This window comes from Dermacentor andersoni, chromosome 7, assembly GCF_023375885.2.
Source record: "Dermacentor andersoni chromosome 7, qqDerAnde1_hic_scaffold, whole genome shotgun sequence".
In the NCBI taxonomy this organism is placed as follows: Eukaryota; Metazoa; Arthropoda; class Arachnida; order Ixodida; family Ixodidae; genus Dermacentor; species Dermacentor andersoni.
In genome coordinates this window covers 124,030,826-124,048,955 of record NC_092820.1, presented here as the reverse complement: position 1 = coordinate 124,048,955, position 18,130 = coordinate 124,030,826, and the positions used below count along the sequence as shown (strand labels likewise).

At 45.7% G+C, this 18,130-nt stretch overlaps 1 long non-coding RNA gene across 1 annotated transcript in view; it reads right to left on the bottom strand.

Moving 5' to 3' along the window:
• The window catches only part of LOC129385629 (uncharacterized), a 130,318-nt gene extending 120,871 nt beyond the window's left edge, over positions 1-9,447 (bottom strand). The window contains exon 1 of the long non-coding RNA XR_008613097.1: positions 9,191-9,447. This is a non-coding gene — a long non-coding RNA (uncharacterized lncRNA). The remainder of the gene's footprint in view (positions 1-9,190) is intronic.
• Between the last annotated feature and the right edge of the window lie 8,683 nt (positions 9,448-18,130).

Here is an 18,130-nt window from a genome sequence, read left to right as displayed (position 1 = left end):
GTCGCGTGTCCGCTGACGATGAATAACTTTGCGGACGAAAGACGATATCACGCAGGGCGAGCGATGACCAGGGTGGCGCAGCTGTGGGAGATAAGAGGGAATATTTGATCGTCCAGTCGCCCTCGGATGACGACCTATGGCACCGTCACAGTGGCTGACTCCATCTCCGGTGACCCGAAGAGAAGTGCGTGCAACTATTTATGCAGCGATCCCAGCGAGCATCGAGCGTTCGATAATTCCAGCACGGTTCGTAATTAATCAGCGTTGCCCGCATAGAAATCGAAGATTATTGAGTCGTAGAAGATCGGCATTATTGCAATTGTTCTCCGTAAAGAAAAAGAAAAGTGACATAGGCTCATTAGGCAAAAAAGAATCAATCAATTATGGGGCTTTACGTGCCAAAACCACTTTCTGATTATGAGGCACGCCGTAGTGGAGGACTCCGGAAATTTCGACCACCTGGGGTTCTTTAACGTGCACCTAAATCTAAGTACACGGGTGTTTTCGCATTTCGCCCCCAGGGAAAAAAAAAAAAAAAAAAAAGAAGTGAGGCCTGCAAACAGGACACAAGAGTAGAGAAGTGGACAACACGAACGCCGTCCACTTCTCTACTCTTGTGTGCTGTCTGCACGCCTCACTTCTTTTTTGCATAACGAATCCTTACCAACTAGCTCAGCTTTCTGTCGTTCTAACACAGGCTCAGCAGTTCGTGGTGAATGACTGCGTTGAGCGGCTCCATTGCAACGTAAGCGTTCACATGACCTAGCTACCATAGTCATTGTTGTGCCTACCTCAAGGGTAGGCAAAGCAATGAAACAACTCTCACTTGTTCCCATTGAAGATATTGGTTATAAAGGGGAAGCTGCCAAACGGCCTCTAATACACGTTATAACGAAAGAATTTTTCAAAATTGATTTATTATTGAAACAGATAGATGAAATTAACTGTTTTGTTACCGTGCCCCCAGGAGGCGAGCACGACTGTTAACGGAGACACTGTCTTGCTCTCCCTCTAGTAGCGTTTCGAAATGGTGTGTCATAATACTTTGCAGAGACAATCGTCAGCACATCTCGTGTACACTATAGGCTTGTTCGATAAGAATTTCCATAACTGCTGAGCGGCCCTTTAAAAAAGTATGAACAGTAAGGTTCGTGGCACGGAAAGTCGAGCGTCCGAAAGACGGACACATTAAAACGAAGAGGTACGAAACGAAACCCCGGCTCTCACTTGAAAGGTCGCACAGCGGCGGGAAGGACGAACAAAAAATACTTGAAAAGCCAATATGTCGTTCACAAGTCTTCGAGTCTCGCGAGGATATTGAGACCTAAGCCTGTCGAGGTAAGAGCGTGCTTTCGTATTGCACAGAGTGAAGTTTGGCCCTTCAACAAACAGCCGCATTCTCGGGCATTGTAATGTCATTTCGTTTCTTCTTTTTTATGTATTCTTTTTTGGGGGAGAGGGAGTGGCGGGGCCCACATTCGCTGATCAACAACGTGTCCGACATCACCTTCGGTTAAACTCTCTCACAGTAGTGATGGAAGACGTTAATTTCGCTTAATTAGTGTTCGCTGCTTCGCGGTCGCTGCTGTGTCTGGAAGCGACGAAAGAGTAGCTTGTCATGGCACTTGATAGATCGGTCTGCGGCGAGCCTTGCTTGAAGAAAATGTAAGCAGAAAATTTAATGCAATCTTTCAAGTACACGTGTTCTTACGTAACATTTAGAACTAACCTGTGTTTTTTTTTTATCTGTAATCGTTGCTTTGATTGTTTTCATAGTTTTGAGCACAGTTATGTCGTAGAACAGGAGCAGCCAGCGCCACCTACATGCAAACATCTTAAAATCCATTTTGCTTATACTTATGCTCTGATATGTTATCTATAATGAAGCCCATAAATTTTGTACTGTACAAATTTTTCTATTTTTTCTGATTTATTTTGAATTTGGTCCCGGGTCGTCTAAGTGATTTCTAATTAATTCTAATTAATGCAGCAGCTTCAGTGACTCAAAGTGTAACTACAGTTATGCTCTGATATCATATCTATAATAAAACTCATGAATTTTGACCTGCACTATTTTTTGTATTTCTTTTCCGATTTATTTTGGATTTCCTCCCCGGTGGTCTCAGGAGGTGAACCAAAAGTGCTGCGTAAGTGCTGTCGCTTGATGCTCATGTCACCACCTCGATGGTCCGAATAAATGTTTTCCCTCTCTCTCTCTCTCTCTGGATGCTCGTGTCACTAAAAACATTTTAAATAAATGAGTGCGCATGATGAAGTGAAGGCAGCGCCAACCTGGCAAACAAGGGCACAAGGCCATGATGAAACTTTAAGTTGATAGTCCGCGTTTGTGTTGGGCTTCTCGCGTTTTTTTTATGCCCGTGTTTTGAGCGCTCGTTTTCTGTACCCATGAGTGCTTACCAAATTGTTCAACTTACTGTTGTTTCAAGGGCAGTGAGGTGTATCGAATATTAGGCAGGAGGGGCAGGCTGAATGCATAATGCATCATAATGCATCTACCGAATTTAACCTGTTGAACATAAGAGAGAAGGCACGAAGAAGTACCCGGAGGTTGGTGGAAAAGCTGCATTACTGTACGTCTTCTCTGTGGCATGTGTTCTGCGACGAAACGTGTTCAATTCGGAAGACGGCATCACATCGTTTCTTTGATAAACCGAATACCTTTCTAGAGCCGTTTGACCATTCGCTTGCATTGTCAATCATCATCAACGGTATCTGCGCAATCTTTTCGTGCACCGCAAACTAGCTGTTCTTGAGAATATAGATCCTGCGGCTGCCGCATCAAAAAAGTTCAGTGCCACAGCAAACACCAAGTCTGTCGATCTTTGTTTTTCTGTTTGTTTATTGTCTTGGCAGCGCCACCTTCTCAAAAGAAGCGCTGCCCGAGGTCCTTCTTCGAGATTAGCTTCGTTCTAACTATGAGGAAAGGATTTGTACTTCGTCATCGCCGTTTGGAAAGGCGAGTGGTCATGCGTGGACGGACGCGGCACTAGGGATGTCGCCGAAGGGCACGTGCCGATGGCTTGTTTGCTAAGGCGCCGTGTTTGGGATTAGGGAGACCGAAGTCGATCGGAGCATCAAAGGCGTATCTTACACTCACGTGTCTCGCTGCACGCCTTAGGGACGTTGTTACTATCGTAGCTCGCACAACCGGAGATTAAGGCCACGACACGACGGACAAACGGGGTTTACGACCGCCCTTCTTCCTGATGAATTACCCCTGGATGCCTGTTGTTGCACCGTAAGACTGCAGGCACACAGCGATGTGGTAGGATGTTAGGGTCACTTGAAGATTCCTATATATATATATATAGTGTGCGAAGGAAGTGGTTCTTCGAATCCGGTGTTTAATACATTGAAAGTGCAGGCGCACGTACACGTAAACAGGCACAGGCAAACATTTAATTAAGATGTTGCAGTAACCTCAAACAGAGAACAAAAGAAACTCTTCTGGCAGCTGAAAACCCTCGCATGTTCTGTCCCAACATGTGACCCCTCTTCCTTGGATTCCACTGGAAGCGTCTTTCTATCTTATATTCCTCACATCCTCCCTTCTGGACGCTATTGAATGTACGCGTGTTTGCATTCAAAGGCTACCTATATGTATTTACTTTTTTTTCCTTGAGTGCATGTAATCGCTTGGTATTCATGAGGCCATACATTACTTTTAATATGCTTTTCAATATGATTAATCCTTACAGAGAAAATGTATAAACTGAAATTTCGACAAGAATGCACATGGTCTGATTTCATCCACAAAAGCACCAATACAGGGTGCACGTAGCATCACAAAAGACTTGCAAACCAGGTAACAAAAGACTTATTCGGGGTAATAAATTCATCTGTGGACATATATATATATATATACATATATATATATATATATATATATATATATACACGACTATAAATCGTAAGAAGTGTACGTACTGAAACACGCATTTAATCCGACAGGAGTGTGTTTACAAGCCACATGCAGAGACGTGGGTTCGGCTCCCACGAGCGGCAATTTTCTTTTGTTCTTGTTTTCGTCCATTTTCATCTCCCTTTAAATTATAATTTTTACATTTCAATTAAGTAGTATCACGCGCGCATTGTTCGACTTTCTGACGGTGACGTTATTCAATGGCTTATCACTGATCGATTCATCGCTCGGCGCCGCTATAGGCACAGATACCGCATTAAAATGTTTGTGAATGTTATCACAAGTTCCGCAGCTGGAACACTCTTGTCTAATCAGATTGCGCACGTAAGGCTAATGGTGTTCTACATTCTCGAATGTATTTGAGCTCGTCCAACTATTCTAGAATGTGCCTTGGTAAATCGTCTATCTACTTGGCCGGTGGCTTGGATTTCGACGGCTCATCACTGCGCTCGCCTCCATTGTTGCGCCCAGAGTGTTCCTTGCTTCGGTGAGCACATGTTCAAACAAATAAAGGGGCCTAATTTTTTAAACGCGAAACTTTTCGAACCTTGCCGGGTTTCACAACCGTGGGCGCTGCGGCGAGGCCCCCGGATGGCACTCGCCTTCGTGCATCCGTAACGTAGACCGCAGCATTTTGTTGGATATTCTAGAATGGAAAGGCTTAGGTGAAGATTGTCTACAGCTTTTGAGAGAGATTTATCTAGAAAATACCGTTGGCGTTGAATGGGCAAGGATGAGGAGAGAGGAGAAAGTTGATATCAAGGGACTGAGGCAGGAGTGCCCTTTATCCTCACAGCTGTTCATGATGTACATGGTGAAGATGGAGAGGGCGCTAGTAGGAAGTAATATGGGCTTTAATCTCTCATGCAAACAGGCGGGTAGAGCAGTAGAGCAGCAGCTTTCAGTTTTCTTCTATGCGTACAACATTGCGTTGCTAGCTAACCAGCAAAGTGATTTGAAACGTCTGGCTAATATCTGTGGACAGGAACGCCAGAATTTAGGTTTGAAATTTAGCATTAGAAAGTCAGGTGTTATGGTATTCAATGAAAACCGTGAACAGACAGTGGCAATACAAGGCCAGGAAATACCTCGGGTAAGAGAATAATATAAATATCTTGGTATAGGGATAAACGAAGACAATATATGAAGACAGGAAATACAGGAACGCAACACAGGGAAAACAATAACAGTGAAGGGGAAGAGAAATGCAGCCATAATGAAGCACAGAGCGCTATGAAGATACAATAGGTACGAGGTGCTCCGGGGTATGTGGAAATGTGTAATGGTTCCAGGAGTTACTTTGGAAATGCGGTTGTTTGCTTGAAATCATGGGTACAATCAGGACTCGATGACAACCAAAGGTCAGTGGGGCACCTGGCATTGGGCGCTCACGGGGAGACTACATATGAAGCTGTGCAGGGTGATATGGGCTGGACTAGTTTTGAAGTGAGGGAAGTTCACAGTAAAATTGTTTATGAACAATGACTGAGGAATATGGAAGAAAGTAAATGGGCTTGGATGGGAGTGTTGAAGTATGTGTACAGGAAAAACATTTATTCGCAGGGGAGGAAAAGAACTAGGAAGCTTACCAGCAAATATGCGGCCTGTAGGGTGGGCAACACAGCAACAAAGAAAGTCAAGCGGAAAGTCAGAGAGGCTGAAATAATCTCATGTGTGGCGGCAATGGAAAAAGAAACCGGCCATGAGTAACTACCTAAGAGGAAAAAACGAAATCAGGAAAGAAACAATTTATGATAACTCAAAGGGAAGCTCATTACTTTTCGAAGCGAGATCAGGATGCCTTAGAACACGCACCTATAAAGCGAGATATTTTTCTGGTGGAGGTGCTGGGTACATGCTACCACTCCCAAATCGAACACCGCCTACAAGCCCAGTACGAAGTCCGGTCGAGCTGACTCCAGTTCACGTACGGCCAAGCCGTCGTCTTCAAGGACTGCCACCTGAGCACGAGCCTCTACCCAATCGAGTCGTAAGGATGAGTACCTCAGTTCCGTCTTCTTCCTCAACCGGACCGACCAAGGTCGTCCTTAACCAGCCGCGAATCCCCACATCCTTCCATGGGGACATCTTCGAAGATCTTGAGGACTGGCTCGATCACATTGACCGTGTCGCAGAATTCAACGGCTGGACTCCAGAGCGCAAGCTACGCAACGCCTACTTTCCCTCGAGGACTATGCGCGGTGATGGTTTGAGAACCGTGAACCATGAAAGACGATGAAGCGCGTGAGCTGCACGTTCTTCTGGCCCGCCATTAAACAGAAGCGTCTATTTTGTAAGACTCCGTCTTCAATTTACGTTACAATATACGAAGGAAGAATAAGCGTGTGCTTGCTGCGGTAAAGCTAGGGAAACGATGGAGCATGTTTTATTAGAACGTGAATACATCTGCCCAGCGGTCGATTTAGGCACCACTGGCCTCATTGAAGCCCTTAGTTTCAGTGACAGCAGGGGGAAAGTAAATATGTCCGCAATAGAGATTAGTAAGAGGCGATTGGAAGATTGATGGAAGTAGGGAAACGACAGAAAATGGAGACGTACAAAAGCAAAGTTCGCATTAGGTAGTCAAAAAATTTCGTTGTGGGAGTTGATATTGTTTTCTTTTTCTTTCTTTCTGTCTCTTTTAACATAGGTTGGACATTAGGCAGTATGATAGCAAGAGCTTGGTGGCGCAACCCACCGCTCCGTTCCAACGGAGATGCTTATAACATCCATCCATCCGCGGAGACGGCATTGCATTGGTCTCTCTCTAGAATGCCCGAAGAAAGCCTTCCGTGCCACTTTATGCGTGCATTCAATAAACACAAACTCGTGTTTCGACTCTTCATGGACTCGCACGAACCTTCGCAGTACATAAATTACAACTCGTTGAATCTGCTTCATCTTTTTCTTTCTTAACTTACGCTTCTGGGAGTTCTATTTTTAACCTTCACTACAACGGGACAATCTATTTATTAATATCTACTACGCACTTCCCTATAAATTATAACTGAGTCATTTTTGTTTGTTTTCTCTTTCCTTTCTTTTTTTGCGATTGGTAGAGCGCATAAATGTTCGGCATGTATCGAAGAGCAAGCGATACCGATAGTTCAGAAGGTTTTACATTTGCTATTTTCGAATGCGGCGATAAACGAACTGGTGTGGCAGCTTCATTTTCCTTCAGCGTTACGACATCAGCTCTATACTTGTATTTCGGTTTCGCAGAAAATAGAAAGACAACAACACAAAAAGAACATCGTGACCCAACGTGTAAGAGTATAATAGCGATAAGGCAGCCTAGTTTATCTCGGGTACGATATAGCTGTTGCTGTTAAGTGACTGGTGCATTCAAGCGGCAATAAAGCAATCCATTAAAAGAAAACAGATAAAAAAAGCCCGAGGACACCTAAGCACTTCTCATGAATTGTGAATGCGAAAGCATTAACGTCCAATTGAACGCCGTTGAGCGGTCCTTGGAGTTTTGCTCTGCGGGTAATCTTTTCTAGATTTACTGCGGGGTATGTTATCGGGATTTACGATAAAATCGGTGTGGGTAACTTAATTTTTTTGTAGGTTTGTACATTAGCATGCTGACTGTAGATCGGAATCCTTTAAACGATATTGCTGCGAAATCAAGGACGCCGCATGCCAACGACGTCCGGCACGACGTGAGACAGAGGAAACAGCAGCGGCCAAAAAGGATGGCAGGCGGGCGCAGCAACGAAGCCCAGCGGGGCGGCGAGAAAGAGAAACAGACCGCGTGCCGGCTTTCGAGAGCGAGTCACGTGACTGACTCGCCGACGTCAACCCGGCTCGCCCCGCGGCGTCGCGTCACCGTATCTGCTCCGTCGAGGCGTGCCGGTAACGTGGCGTCGCAGCCAATGGGAATTTAGGTCTGCCACAGACGCCGCCTGCGTTTTTTCGCTCAATGGATCATTTGATGCGTTCGCATAAATACAGAAAATAATACAGAAGGAAAGTAGCGCGTGAGTGTAGGAATGATAACTCGTGCGTACTACAGGCCACATCAGTTTTATTGACCCCGTTAGTGAGAGACAATGCTAGCGGTACTGCGACACAAACATTGTACCACTTTTTTGCTCCAACGAATCTGCTTAAGCTCCAAAAGACACTGCAGATTATAAGTCTACAGTTAATTACACATTTGATTGATTAATTGATTGGTCGCGAGTAAAACCGTCTAGCAATTTAATTGATAATTGCATAATCCCTAGGAACAAGCTCGCAACTATTCTCATGTTTCTATTTTACTTCCCTTGTTTTCTTGCTTTTTGCTTTCTTTGGGGGGCGGATCTTTTTGCGTGTGTGCTACGCCTATTTCTATGCACAAATGAAAGGGTACAGAAAACAAACACACATGAACGAACAGTAACTGCTTTTGCTGCCTCGGAAATATAACGCAATTTAGTAAAAAGTCGAACAATCGGCGTGTGTCAAAAGTTCCTCTAAAAACGAAAGTACAGCTTGGGTTGTCACAAAAATGCGCTAGCTTCGCTTGAGAATTCATTCCGCGTGGTTTCGACGCCATGCCAATCTTCGTCGAAAGCCTTTGTTTACGACACGCCCTTTTCTCCAGTGTCATCTTTATGTAGAGGGCTGTTATTATTCACGCCTTCTCTCGGTAATAACTCTTCGCAAAGTGAAATGAAATTCGTTTTGCATCAGGAAGCGCGGCGTGGAATCGCGTGTTTTTTTAATGCATCCGGCAGTGGCGAGTTATCGTTTTTATAAAAAAAAAAAAAAGAAAAAGCCCTCAATCTATTTTTTCGCTTTTATAAGTGTCACATGTGTCAGGAACTGGAGGACCTCGTAATAAAGGTAGCCCCGGCACCGCAAGCTTCGCCGTTCTCGCTCAGTGATTGCCTCATGTGCTTGTGGAGTGCCTTTACGACTCCGGAAATTGCTTCAATAAAACTGTTTCGAAACTGGACCTTAACGCCGTGTCTCTGAGGATCGGAGGCTACAAGATGAAGTCAAACGGTAACGGTTTGTTTTTCTCATCAGAGCCTTGATACTGCATGACCGGTTAAGTTGATAATAAAGAGTTATATCTAACTTAGATCGGCAAAATATTGCCCCGCATGTGGAGCCTTACTTGTTACCCTTGATCGCTTGCACTGGGGTATTACCTTATCTCCTGAATATCGCGTATTAAAAGAAGAACTCATGATTAAGAAACATAAGCACGTATAGGAGCACTACGCAATAAACAAGTACGCACTCACTCACCAGAATATTCCGCGCGTCCACCCAGATCAAGCGGGTGTCCGCGTAGAAGACAGGCCGTTCACAAAACGAGTCGCTTCCATGAGCACCGATGGTGTCCCGCCCGCGCTTCCAGACAACCCCAAAACTTTGTGCAGGCACACAAGCACACATGGCTGTTGCAGTGGCCACAGAGGCTGGATTGCAAATACGAGCACGACAACGCTCCTTGAGATTCAGCACAAGTTTCAGGCATAAGGAAAACGAAGAAAAAAAAACGGCATCGCTGCCGGCCTTTTGGTCTCTGAGTCTGAAGAACTGTCGCAGTAAGTGAACCCGACAAGCTTTTTTTTTCCCGCCAGGAACATGAAACAAGCGCCCTCTACGTAACTCATCATAAAAAAATTTAAAAGAAAAGAACGTGCTCAAAAGCAAAGCTAAGTGATAAACGCGGTTGCACAGGTGTGGCCCTGAAGACCGCTCTTTTGATCGGCGCAGCCACTCGGATGTATGCATGCGTGATGGCAAGGAGGGTGCGTACCGGATTTAAGCGCTAGTTTTACGAAACACAAGCACGCTTTCTTGACGCAAGCTGAATAAAAGCTTCTCGCCACGTACAGACTGCGGGTGCAACACTAAGACTAAAGTCCAATCACGCACATATTCTATAAATATAAATAAACACGTTCATAACACTTCGGTGAGAAAAGATTTTAGCGTAACACCAAGTGTCGAGTGGTTGACCCTTTATAGTCTGAATTTGATTATGAAGTGAAAACTTATTATTTCGTGCATCTGAATGACTACAAACTGAAAGTAAGAAAGAAATGAACTGTTTTATTTGTTTATTTGCTTGTTTGTTTGTTTTTCAAACTTATTAATTGGATTTTCTCATGAATTGCCAACAACTCACGGCGTTGAAGGCACCGTGTTCTTCAGACTTCCTAACCCACAATCATAACGGTCTGAGGTGTGAATGGATGGATGGGAAAACTTAATTGAAAGTCCTGAGATGCGTCATTATCGCGCAGCGGGCCGCTCCCACGTTGGCACGGGCAGGCCGAGCCTGGCCGCCGCATCGTGGACTCTCTGGACGGCCCAAATTTGGTCCCCGTATTCGGGGCTTCGCAGTGAGGTATTCCATCTTGACTGGTCTGCTTGATCTGTGCCTCGTAACAAGCGGCATCGCCAGAGCATGTGTGCTAAGTTAGTTGAATCGCCGTACTGAGGGCAGGTATTGCTAGTGTACGTGTCGGGATAGACGCTGTGGGGTATGGCCACAAATTAATTGGCGACAATGTTTGACTCATACAAGCCAAGTGAAATGCCTTCGGAAAGCAGACTCCAAAGCTACTGCACAGAGGCATAACCTGAACTTGACCGGCATTTGTGTAAGATAAGGGGAACCATGTTTATCTGCGGCGTCTATTCCATGCATCACGTTATACAAGATGCTGACACTCCGATTTTTTACATTAGTTTTTTTGTGTTTCTCCTTGTCTATATTAGATATTTACCGTAAAGAATTATGAATCGCTGGACCCCACAGTGTTAATAAGAATGTAAAGTGCGTTCTTTACATTTAGCCAGCTGGCTTCTGGTAAAGTCTCTTACGTCCTTGATGAGTCTACACAAATAAGTCGTAGACGGTGGCTAGTTTTCTGATGGTCCTGTTTTCTTTCTCTATGGATCCCCTTTCCCGTTTCCCCAGTGTAGGGTCGCCTATCGGACTCAGCCTGGTTTACCTCCCTACCTTTCCCTTGTGGCTTATCTGCCTCTCTGTGATTGTCCTCCATCACTCTAGAGGAAGTCAAAGCACGCGAACTGTAGCTTTTTCGTGGTGTGCCCGTAATAGAACCGCGGAGGGTAACAAAGGCAGAAGGCGAACAAAAACGTGCCATAGCAGCGGCAATAATTAGGGCCCTGATTTTCCGTATATAGGTAATGTCTCGGGGATCCTCCTGTAGAAAATATGTTAGCCTATTCATACCGCCCATCGTGTTCTGGCCCTTGTTTCCACAATATCTGAAAGTTTCCCTGCGAAATCTTTCGTACTTCATATATTCTGTATTTTCCCGCGTATCACATGCCTATGCATCCCACTCCGCAACTCGAACTGTAATTCTCGGCAAATAAAGGTTTTAAGAAATTTGCCCGTTTCATCGTTTGCTCCGGCTCTGACCTCATTATACCAAGACAGCAGCGAGCCCTGACAGTGGACACTGTCTTTTGCTTTAAGACTTTATGATGATGAAGATGCTGCTGCTGCTCATGGTGGAGGTGATGATGACGAGAACGACAACGACAACCCTAAAGGTCGTGGCATCTACGACATCAGGGAGATCCAGCAGTCAGACAGCTTTGATAAATATGGAAGACATTAATCCGAAGGTAACATTAATATTAATCAATCATTAAAAGCCAGAACAGTAGTTATATCAACAGCAACAATTAACAATGACAACAAATTAACAACAGCAATTATATCAACAATGACATCGGCGAGATTCACAAAGGAATTTCCATATGGGGATTCAAACATCCCTGTGGAAGTGACTCAAAAAGATGCTGTTTTTTTTGCATATGAACGACCTCGTCCTCATCCTCGAGTGTCTCATGTGGCATCCGACATACTTGCATGGAAAGCGTAGCGAACAAAACAAATCAGCGCTAAAATTCCGAGCAAGAAATTCTCGTGATAGCTCAGCCAAGCTCCACATTGCTTTTGTCACGTAGTAGTGGCGGTGCGAGGGAAAGCAAAAGTGACGAGTCGCAGAGCAAGAAACTGATGCAGTTCAATGGGAGAACTTGTGCCCGCAAAGAGAGCGAAAAAAGAACTCGGCGGTGGCAGAAACAGCAAGCTCCAACGTCGGGTGTCCAATCGCGACCGTGCGTCTACTCGTTCGTTTTTGCAGTGAAGCTGCATACCTCTACCGTCCAATGGAATGGAAAAACTTTATTTCTCTATATCTCAGAGAGATTGGCGGTGGGCCGGTGTCTTCATGTCTTGAGTCCTGGCTGCTTCACAAGGTCGGCGCCCCTATTCCAGGACACCGCTGAGTCTTGCGGCCTCGCAGGCCTGCTGCACAATTGCCCGTTGGGCTGCGAGCTCACTGCTGGTGAGCTACCGTCCAAGAAAATTTTCTTGTCGTTGGCGTCGTAAGCAAAAAAAAAAAAAACTCGCCGTACGTGGGCTGATCCCGAAGATAGTGCGATGCCGGCCAGACCCGCAGCGGAGGTGAAGCAGGCGTTAAGCACTCCCCATACGTGGGCTGATCCCGAATGTAGTCACACTTGGACTTTATACGGAACATCATGGCGACGGCGACGCCGACGGTGGCGATTGAAATGGGCCTGGAGTGTCCATATAAGTGCTAACCCAATAAAAGCCACGTGATGTGGCATGCGACGTGCATAAAGAATGGGACGAGGGCGCCAGCTGGTTGCCTAAGGGCAAAAACATACCGGAGCAAATACTGGTAAGGAGATGAGGCACGTGCAAGCTACAGCGAAACTCCGGAGAGCTGTCAGCTCATCCTAAAGGAATGAGAAGGGATTCACCCTGTGAGAACCGTAGGCAACGTGCCCTTTCCAGAAGCGCTTCTATTTAAAGTGGACGGAAGCTTAAACCGGTCAGCAGTCGAGATAAGCAAAAGAGGTTTAGCGTATTGGGGGGGAAAAAAGCTGGGAGGAAATTGATGCGACCGGATGCGTTACAGGTATAGGTAGCGCCACAAGGTAGAGAAATTTTGAAGAAGAGACAAAATCTTAAAGCGATGTGCACAAAAATGCTAGAATAAGAAGGCACGTATAGCATACCTCAGTAACTCAAGTAGGCCAGGTGACAATTTGCCACCGCCCCGTTGCAAAGGAGATACCAACAAATCAGCATCATGATCATCCTCCTCATGAGGTCAAGGATCGGCCTCGACCTGCTTCCTTTGCCCCCGGAACCTTGCCGGGAGCCCTCGTACAGCTCGTACAGCCCTCGCTGCTCGTCGTTCTGCGTTTGACGGGTCTCGTAGCGGATGCCGGGATCATTACTTAGGTTGCCACCCGGTGGGCTCTTGTCAAAGCGGATAACTTTCTTCCTTGTGTCTTTCGCTCGTCTTCGAGGTTGACGCCGTTAGGCGGGTTGCGGTAGTGGTCGGTGGTGGATAGTCGTTAATCGTAGTTGCTATACAAAGGCGAAAGAGTTACGATTTAGAAATTGAAACTTCGCTTCAATACCGCAGAAGCTGAATCAGCTTGTAAGGCGAACGCCAGTGTCAGATATTTTCCCCTGGGCATTTGACAACAACAATGTCTTGTTCCTTTACCTCCATCAGTGCATTGCGGCCATTGCCTGGGGATACAGGCGAAGCTATGCCAGAACTTTTTCACCAACATTTTGAATCTCGAACGTACCACCTAATTTGCTCAAATGTTCGTACAAAAAAAAAAAAAACTTTTGTTTACGTTGTTTTTCTCTCCGCTACCTATCATTGACACAACTTTCACTCAGCTTCACCTAGACGACCACTTCTTTTCAACGTCAGCGTTGGGGAGTACGTCCCCAAACACAGGCTGCTAAAGCACGCAAATGTGCGGTACTTGCCTAATGTGCGTGTTCAGTTCCTTTTCCCTCGACTTTCACCGAAACATCCTTCCGGTGCCTGCGTCGGCAACAGAAGTTGGTGACGCGTGCGACTGTTTACTTCGCCGTCCGGCTGGCATCATTAGACCCGGTCAGGTCAGGCTTCCAAGCAATAAGCATGCCAGGCTTTCGGTATATGTTCTTATCTTAGCCAGCTAGGTCTTCTCCCTGTCATTCTATCATCTTGTCAGCTCCAGTTTTCCTTTATTAGATGGTCTTTTGCAGACGTTTGTTTTTGGGTCCGTTGCAACGACGTTTGCGTTTTTTCATCATTACGGTGTATTGAACCACACATTCTACGTGTCTTCCTGGAATTTCTATGGCGTGTGTGCTTTTCTGTGTGTTTTACATATAGCACACGATCTGGAACCTATGCACAGTCTCCCCAATTCTGTACAGCACAGCGAAAGCTACGAATGGCGTCAGCCAACCTGAAGGAAGATCCAGAAGAAGGGCTCCTTCATCGGCAGCCGCCGATCACCCTTCGCGTGACGCAGAATAGAAGGAAGCTTCACGGAAGGATCAGCAGATCACTATGGGCGAACCGTCCGTCTACCGTCTCTGAAACACTCAACCGACTCTCGTTATTGATTGACTGACGCGAACTCTAGCCTTCGCTCCGCTGCACGGAATTGGGGACCCGAAGTATATGTGCAGATTCTGCATGCGCCGCTGGACTTCTCGTGTTTCCCCGGCACAGTGTACTTACCGTAATTCCAACGTCTTCGTTTGTGCCTCCGCTGTGTCTCTTCCATCAAGAGTTGCAAATTCATTATTCATTCAACGCGTTGTTTGTTTATCCGCTTCCGTTATTCTTTGGAAAAGAAATATTGTCCGCACGCGTGCTCCTGTAGCCATCTATCACGTGAGACTGCTACGCTCGTCTTTTTTAATTATTACCGGACGTGATTTAGAAGATGCTTGTGCGTAGTTGGCGCTGGCTACTCCTGTTCTCTGTCATGATAGCTGTGCTCAAAACGACGAAAACAATCAAAACAACGATTAGAGAGAAAAAGAAAACCCCAGTTACGTTCGTCCTAAACATCATGTAAGAACCCGTGTGCTTGGAAGATCACATTAAATTTTCTGCTTATATTTTCTTCAAGCAAGGCTCGCCGCACACCGATCTATCAAGTGCCATGACAAGCCACTCTTTCATTGCTTCCACACATAGTAGTGGCGCGAAGCAGCGAACACGAATTAAGCGAAATTAACGTCTTCGATCACTACTGTGAGCGAGAGGAAAACTGATGTTGACGTCGGACACATTTTCGATCAGCGCGTGTGTGTGTTAGTGTGTGTGTCCGCTAAAAATAATACATAAGAAAGAAGAAATGAAAAGAAATTGCTATGCCAGAAAACGCGGCTGTTCGTGGAAGAGCCAAACTTCACTCTGTGCAATACTAAAGCGCGCAGTTACCCTGACAGGCTTGGGAGTCAATATCCTCGTGATACCCCAAGACTTCTAAGGGATCTATTGGCTTTTCAAGTCTTTCTTTCGATCGAGCAAACACATGGACCTCTGGCTGTGCCCCCGAAAAGAGAACTTGCTGCTGGCAGCTGTCTGGTTAGAGTAGACAACGTGTACGGACCAATGGGTGTGCATGCGAACAGGCAACTTGGGCACAGCGCATGCGCAACTGGGTATGTGCCACTGTTTATATGCGGCCATTCTTGGCCAATCCACCATCATGGCTGTGCACTGTGGCGCGTGCGATCAAGCTGCGCGAACACCTCTAATCAACACAATTCCTTCGGCAAACATCATACGTCGCCTTCTTCCTGGCTAAGTATTTGCGGCTCAAGCGATCTAGATAAAATTAGTGACAACTTTCATATGATCAGGGGCAAAAATAAAATTAAACCATTTCTATACGCTTTCTGCGTGCACACGACTTCATTTTTTGGATCAATATATTTTTTACGCAATTGCCTGTCAACTAACCTAAAATAAGAACAAAAGGAAATGAGGCAATGTGCACTGCCATGTACAAGTTGACGTAGGAGGATATAGATAATTATTCCGTAACTTTAAAGTCGGCCGATATAAGACGGCACGGTCCCCGGAAGACGGGGATTTCAAGTGGTCGACAGTGCCCGAGCACGATATGTCAGCACCGGAGCCAGCGTTTGGACAAGACTTCGTCTAGCCTACACCAGAAGTCTTTCTTGTTTAAAGTCGGGCAACTCAGTTCCCCGCTGTGCTCCAAGTGACAATTGCCGTATTTTCCCGACTGAAGTCCGCAGACTACAAAATTCTGAAAGTTGAAATTTCGCTGGGTGCGGGCTATACGTGGTTTTATTTCTTAAGATTGGAGGCGTGCTTGAAGAAAAATGAGGCCAGGCTGCGTCCAACAACTTTTCCCATGCGAAATCACGTAGCAGAATTAGCTCCGAAATGGTCGTCGCTGTCATCCTGGCAGCTTGGAATATTGTTAGGGTGTATGAAGTATACCGTAAAATATGAAATACCATGAGAATATGCAAGAGAATGCCGCACCTTCAAGGCATTGTTGAAACTGAGCGTAGTCTACCGTGCGCAAGAACTAAAGATTGTGAGGGTGATGGAGACATTGTAGAGCCGTTCGTGGAATCCGACATGCTTGATTTGTTGTGTTCTTGTAGTCCCAAGAAAAGTGATGTTGACGGCTTTGGCTTTTAGTACTGGCTCATATATTAAGCCTAATAAAGGACTCGGCCTTTTGCAAGTTTCCAATAAAAGTTTTGCTTATCTACTGTTGACTGGTTGCAGACGACCAAAAAGACCTAATTTCTGTCGAAGTTCGTTCCTGCGGACTGTACATTGGGTACAAAATATCTTTAAAACATTTTTTTTTATTTTAAGGCCAAATTGGCCCCTGCGGACTGTAAGCCGTATGTGGACTACAGTCCAGAAAATATGGCACCACATTATATTGAGTATGATCCATGTCGAAGTCTGCGCTACACCTCGTGGTTTGCAGCAAAAAATTTACGCAGTGTAGGTGAACAAATGTCGGCCGGTGATATTTTCAGGCCCTGGAACAAAAATGAGAATGCAATCCGAGCCAGAAAACCCCTGCTGTTATACATACGCGAGTCACGTCTTATACACATTCATTGACCCTCTGTTGGTCGTCTGGGCTTGATTTGTTTAATATTTCCAGATGTTATTTCTGTTTTTTCCCCCGGTCCTGCATTATTTTCCTCTAGATGTTATTTTAAAACCCCCATACGAAGTACAAAGCCCTGCATATGGCAGGGCTGAGGTCTTCAGTTTCCATCAAACTCTTTGTCTCTCGACAAGACTTGTATGACAGTACCGGCTCTTCGAAGCTCTCGAATAAAATGTCGACTGCTAAAATCGAGCGACTTCTGTTCGCAGTTACCTTCGGTGCTTCGTCGACGTTGGCCAGACGGGCTTGTCTGCTCGCCGGATCGAGCTCGCCGTAAGCGACGCAGGAGGATCGGCCATTAAAAAAGCGTCTGTTCCCTGCCATTCGTGCTACCAAAGCAGACGCGAGAAAGACATACCACTGTAACGAGACGGTGGGGGGCACAAAACTCGAGCTCTCGGGCCACACCGAAAATAAATTGGACGAGAAACCTTTCGTTTCTGCCCCAAATACGCGAGCGCTCAGAGTGCCCAAAAGCCATTTGCCTCACGCGCCTTCGGTATTTACTTCGCGCTCGAAGCATGCTGCTCTGTGTGCGGCATCTATTGTTGCCCTTTCTACGACGGATAAGTTTCCCTGCTCGATTTGATAGTTTGCATCCCTATTGTGCCATCGCCTTTTCACCCGTGTCCTTCGGCCCTTCGCAAATACAACTCAAAAAGTTCTATCGCTGCTATCACTTTATTTTCATATTTTTGTTGCTAAACTTCAGTTGAAGCTACGTCCCATTGCTACAACGTACAGTAATCCTATTTTCGAAGAAACGAAGAAGCCTTCTTCGTGCTCGGACGAACGCGATAACAATGACGATGCGCTTTTGTTTAGCAGTTTGGAACTGCGGTTCCTTCTTTTCACTTTTCTTCGCCGAATTCGACTTACCCTCTCTCCAAGGGTGCGCAACCCAAAGAATAGTAAGAAGCAGTTTGCCTCGAATCATTTGTAGCACGAATCCCTCCAAGTTCACCGCTACCAAAAAAGAAAAAAAGAAGTGGATGCACCATTCTCCTAAACTTTCTTTTTCTCCCCACCAAAGGAGTACGGTTTGGCGATCACGAAAACCAAGGCTCAGCGCTTTCTTAAGTTATCATCGTTTCGTTAGTTATTATTCTATGGAGGTTTATTATGTATAGGCCTTACCCTAACTGGGGCGCCGAACGTCCTGCAGTTGAAGGT